This window comes from Salvelinus sp. IW2-2015, unplaced genomic scaffold, assembly GCF_002910315.2.
Source record: "Salvelinus sp. IW2-2015 unplaced genomic scaffold, ASM291031v2 Un_scaffold1421, whole genome shotgun sequence".
NCBI classification, from domain to species: domain Eukaryota; kingdom Metazoa; phylum Chordata; class Actinopteri; order Salmoniformes; family Salmonidae; genus Salvelinus; species Salvelinus sp. IW2-2015.
The window spans coordinates 167,482-173,481 of NW_019942897.1; the positions used below are offsets into that span (position 1 = coordinate 167,482).

General features: G+C 44.7%; 1 long non-coding RNA gene and 1 pseudogene across 1 annotated transcript in view; one reads left to right on the plus strand and one right to left on the minus strand.

Annotated features, from left to right (window-relative positions):
• LOC112070772 (uncharacterized) overlaps positions 1–5,851 on the plus strand; it is a 28,581-nt gene extending 22,730 nt beyond the window's left edge. Inside the window, exon 3 of the long non-coding RNA XR_002893963.2 lies at positions 5,785–5,851. This is a non-coding gene — a long non-coding RNA (uncharacterized lncRNA). The remainder of the gene's footprint in view (positions 1–5,784) is intronic.
• The window catches only part of LOC112070771 (caytaxin-like), a 37,613-nt pseudogene that overhangs the window by 581 nt on the left and 31,032 nt on the right, over positions 1–6,000 (minus strand).

The following is a 6,000-nucleotide window of genomic DNA, read 5'->3' on the forward strand; positions in this document are numbered from 1 at the left end:
GGCGGAGCTTTGGTCTCTAGTGTACCCGGGGCGGTCTTGGAAGTTAACCACCTTCATGGTCAGGGGCATCATGCATCCATCATGCCTCACAAGTCCTCAACTGGCAGCTTCATTAAATAGTACCCGCAAAAACACCAGTCTCAACGCCAACAGTGAAGAGGCGACTCCACAATGCTGACTTTCTAGGCAGAGTTCCTCTGTCCAGGTCTGTGTCTTTTGTCAATCTTAATCTTTCATTTTTATTGGCCAGTCTGAGATATGCTTTTTCTTTTGCCTCGCCTAGAAGGCCAGCATCCCGGAGTCGCCTCTTCACTGTTGACGTTGACACTGGTGTTTTGCGGGTACTATTTAATGAAGCTGCCAGTTGAGGACTTGTGAGGCGTCTGTTTCTCAAACTAGACACTCTATGTACTTGTCCTCTTTCTGAGTTGTACACCGGGGCTCCCACTCCTCTTTCGATTCTGGTTAGAGACAGTTTGCGCTGTTCTGTGAAGGGAGTAGTACACAGTGTGTGTTAAGATCTACAGTTTCTTGGCAATTTCTCGCATGGAAATAGCCTTCATTCTCTCAGAGACAAGAATAGACTGACGGAGTTTCAGAAGAAAGGTATTTGTTTCTGGCCATTTTGAGCCTGTAATCGAACCCACAAATGCTGATGCTCCAGATACTCAACTAGTCTAAAGAAGGCAGTTTTAGATTGCTTTCTTTAATCAGAGACAACAGTTTTCAGCTGTGCTAACATAATTGCAAAATGGTTTTCTAATGATCAATTAGCCTTTTAAAATGATAAACTTGTATTAGCTAACACATTGTGCCATTGGAACACAGGAGTGATGGTTGCTGATAATGGGCCTCTGTACGCCTATGTAGATATTCCATATATATTTTTTTWAATCAGCCGTTTCCAGCTACAATAGTCATTTACAACATTAACAATGTCTACACTGTATTTCTGACCAATTGCTGGTCTAGTGACGTTTTTGCTGCGGCATACTATATGTCATGACAGATTTTACAAAACAAAAGCCCAGCAGGTTGATACAAATAATCATGATATGATTCTGCCAGGTAAGCCTACTTTGCAGTTAACATTTAACTGAGAAGGTTTTSGGGAMAGTCTTTCTCAACAGAAAATGTAGAAGATTTAGAGTTATCATAACTGTCTACATGAAGTGAATGATAGACAAATGTGCGCAGCACACTAAAATACAGGGKCAATATTGCTGGGAATTAATTGGCTGATATTGTGTTATGTTTTGGCTTTTTAAGCCAATTGTGGCTAACCAGGGGTGGGATAATGTCAATGTGGATTTGATTGGATAGTAGCCCGGGAGCTAGAGGTGTATGATACTTGTGAGATTTGCGTGGTCCAGTCAGTGTGCCCCCTCCTCAAAATACCGGTTTCAGAAAGTCTTATAAATAATTAGGGTAAAACATGGGCTTGAAAATTAAATTTAGTAATTCATTTAACATCTGAAAAATTGACAAAATTATAATATAGATATACAGTATATAGTATATTTTTTAACAGAAAAAATATATATAATACAGCCCACTGTCTACAATACAACTCAACATCCCAAAGTGGGCATACAGTACAGCCCACAGTCTACTATATAAATACAACTCAATACCCCACAGTGGGCCTACAGTACAGCCTGCAGTCTACTATATAAATACAACTCAACATCCCAAAGTGGGCATACAGTACAGCCCACARTCTACTATATAAATACAACTCAACATGCTGCAGTGGCTAATTCCTCATTAATATCATTCCACTGAGGTAAGCTAGTTCTTGTGTTATATTTCAGTTTATTTATTGATCCTCTCCCCCCTGTACACAAGAGACAGTGTCCCTCCCTCCCTCCCCGTCCCCCTGCCATTCCAGGGATATTAACCAAGGCCCTTAGTGTATCAGCCTATCTCAATGGCAGCTATGGTAAGGGTTATGGCTTGTGATATATAGACCACTAGGACACATAGCACAGTCTGCGACAGACAGATACACTGGTGGTGTAATGCTGGGGTTTTGGGGAGGTAGGGGTGCTGAGACATTGAGGTGGTGGGGCGAGTGCAGTGGTTTGCTGGGGTGATGAGGAAGAGAGGGCATTGTAAAATAAACACCTGCTGGGGTGCTTGAACACTAGGGTGGTGTGACACCAGGGTGGTGTGACACCAGGGTGATGAGACACTAGGGTGGTGAGACACTAGGGTGGTGAGACACTAGGGTGGTGAGACACTAGGGTGGTGAGACACTAGGGTGGTGTGACACCAGGGTGGTGTGACACCAGGGTGATGAGACACTAGGGTGGTGTGACACCAGGGTGGTGAAACACTAGGGTGATGAGACACTAGGGTGGTGAGACACTAGGGTGGTGAGTGGCAGGGACACTGAGGTAGTGGACACTGGGTGTGGTGAGACACTAGGGTGGTAAACCACTAGGGTTTTGAGACACTAGGGTGGTAGAGGGCTGGAACACTAGGGTGGTTACACTAGGGTGTTGAGACACTAGGGTGAGGAAACAGAAGGGTTGTTGAGGGCTGTGACATTAGGGTGGTGAGACACTAGAGTGGTGAGACACTAGGGTGGTGAGACACTAGGGTGAGGAAACAGAAGGGTTGTTGAGGGCTGTGACATTAGGGTGGTGAGACACTAGAGTGGTGAGACACTAGAGTGGTGAGACACTAGGTTGATGAGACTCTAGGGGGAGGGTACTTCCCTAGTCTCAACCGTGTTGTTTTTCAACCAGCTGCAACTCTGTTCTAGTTATGTCCTGGTAATGTTTCCTAGTATAAATAGCCCTGAACTTTGGCAGTGATAGAGAGATACAATGTGCTAAGGAGAGGAGCAGATGAGCTTTATGTAACAGACTTTAAATTAATGTGAAGGGGGGGAGGTACCCAGGTACGTATATTTAAATGGAGAGTCCTAATGTCCTAATGTGAAGCATGGACAGGCTGACACAGTTAAAAACCTAAGAAGAGGTTGTCCTGTAGATACATGTCCTAATGACGTCCTCTTAATAGACGTCGATCATAAAGTTCAGTAAAATTGACTGACATGAAAACCTTGTGATCAGTTAAAACAGAGTGCAGTTGTTAGAACTGATAGGGAGAGATGTTACCTAATGTCAAAGGTTGTGACCTGTGTCCTCTAACATTGACCTCGGCCTGTAAACACGTCTCAGCGGAAGCGTCATACCTACAGCTCCTGCTGTGTGTTGTAGCCTGTTGTTGCCACAATTCAATACGAACTTGTGATTGTGACGCAAAGCAGTGGGTCGYATAGCTCTGGTCCAGGGTGTTATGTGCGTCTTTCCGATGCTGAGCCTCATTGTCGCATGTAATGCCCTGGATCAGAGCTATGGGTCATTCTGTTTTACCTCAACAAAGCCTCTTCGTAGCCGACAAAGCTGGTCAAAATGATCTCACTACGATCAGTTTACAACCTGAACTGATTGTTATCTGATTGAGATGGCTTCAATTCAACCCATTTTGCCGGCTAGGTTGACTGTGGAAAAGTCTCAGTCAATGTAAAGAAGGAATCAATTGATTTGTGAACCTCTTTGTACTGTACAGAAGCTGTATTGTCTGCACAGTGAAATAGGCTCACCTTTCCGTAGGGGGTGCAGACTTGGCATGCTCCATCTCCTGCCTATGGACTCCATAAGAGATATTTATTATGGGCCGGACATTATAAAGGATAGGACATATGTACACTACAAAAGTATGTGGAAACCCCTTCAAATGAGTGGATTCGGCTATTTCAGCCATACCCACTGCTGACAGGTGTATAAAATTGAGCRCACAGCCAAGCAATCTCCATAGACAAACATTGGCAGCAGAAAGGCCCATACTGAAGAGCTCAATGACTTTCAACGTAGCTTCCTGTAAGTGCTGTGATTGTGAAGTGGAAACGTCTAGGAGCAACAACGGCTCAGCAGCGAAGTGGCAGACCACAAGGGACCACCGAGCGCTGAAGCGCGTAGCTCGTAAAAAAAAGTCTGTCCTCGGTTGCACCACTCACCACCGAGTTCCAAACTGCCTCTGGAAGCAACGTCAGCACAAGAACTGATCGTCGGGAGCTTCATGAAATGGGTTTCTATGGCCGAGCAGCYGCACACAAGCCTAAGATCACCATGTGCAATGCCAAGCATCAGCTGGAGTGGTGTAAAGCTCGCCGMCACTTTGGACTCTGGAGCAGTGGAAACRCGTTCTCTGGAGTGATGAATCACGCTTCACCATCTGGCAGTSCGACAGACTAATCTGGTTTGGCGGATKCCAGCAGAACGCTACCTGCCCCAATGCATAGCACCAACTGTAAAGTTTGGTGGAGGAGGAARAACGATATGGGGCTGTTTTTCATGGTTCGGGCTAGGCCCCTTGGTTCCAGTGAAGGGAAATCTTAAATCTACAGCATACAATGACATTCTATACAATTCTGTGCTTCCAACTTTGTGGCAACAGTTTGAGGAAGGCCCTTTCYTSTTTCAGCATGACAATGCCCCCGTGCACAAAGCGAGGTCCATACAGAAATGGTTTGTCAAGATCGGTGTGGAAGAAATGGACYGGCCTTCACAGAACCCTGACCYCAACTCTATTGAACACCTTTGGGATGAATTGGAACGCCRACTGCKAGCCAGKCCTAATCGTCCAACATCAGTGCCCGAYCTCACTAATGCTCKTGTGGGTAAATGGAAGCAAGTCCCCGCAGCAATGTTCCAACATCTRGTRGAAAGCCTTCCCAGAAGAGTGGGAGCTGTTTGAACAGCAAAGCGAGGACCAACTCCATATTAAATGCCCATGATTTCAGAATGAGATGTTCGACAAGCAGGTGTCCACATACTTTTGATCATGTCGTGTATTTACGCTTACCACATAAAACATGTCTCTGTTACCTTTCTTTTTGTGCTGTCCTCTTCTGGTCATCATATCTGGAAATAAATACAACTAGTGTGAGTGTAATGTTGTTGGTTATTTACTTCAGAAACAACTAGTTTAGTTAAATTTTCTATTCCTGGCAGCTAACCATCTTTGCAACCTGATATTGAGAGGGATCACTCTGATTTAGACCCTTATATTAAAAGCTCTCTTATGTTGCGTTTACTCAGCCCAATTCTGATCTTTTGCCCAATTACGGGCAAAAGAGCTGATCTGATTAGTGGAAAAAGATCAGAATAAGACTGTCTGTGTAAACACATATAGACCTACATACATGTACTCATTCCGTACATATATATATAACAGGAGGCTGGTGATGGGAGGATCGCTCATAATAACGTCCGCAACGGAGCAAATGGAATTGATGTATTTGATATCATTCCACTGATTCCGCTCCAGCCATTACCACGAGCCCGTCCTCCCAAATTAAGGTGCCACCAACCTCCTGTGATATACATAGCACACACCATAGCTAAGCTGTGTCTCCGGTAAGGCGAGCAGGCTGAACAAGGTGCCTCATCGGTGACCCCTGGTGGCGGTTGGGGACTTACTGCAGGACACATTCTGGGATCTGTATGTGGTCCATAGGAATCAGTTGGCTCAACTCATCCAATGTGTGAACATAGCGGATCTTATCCAGGAACTTCACACTGCAGCAGAGAGAGAGAGATGGATGGAGAGAGGAAGAGAGATTTTTATAGTCTGAATCACATTCATCTCGAAAGCCTAGAACTAAAATCTTGCATAATTGGACCAGATGCGATACCAGTTATGTGACAGGGAGTCTGTCCATGAAAGATTAGAACAACTTTAACATTGTTTTCTCTAATGGTTCTTTAGGTTCATATCTCAGAAAGGATCTGAGTCCTGAGGCTGCTCCTCCCTCTGAGTCCTGAGGCTGCTCCTCGGACGTTATTATGAGCGATCCTCCATCACCAGCCTCCTGTTATATATATATTGTACGAGAAACTGACGTACATGTATGTAGTCTTATAATGTGTTTTACCAGACAGTCTTATTTCTGATCTTTCTCCACTAATCAGATCAGGTCTTCTT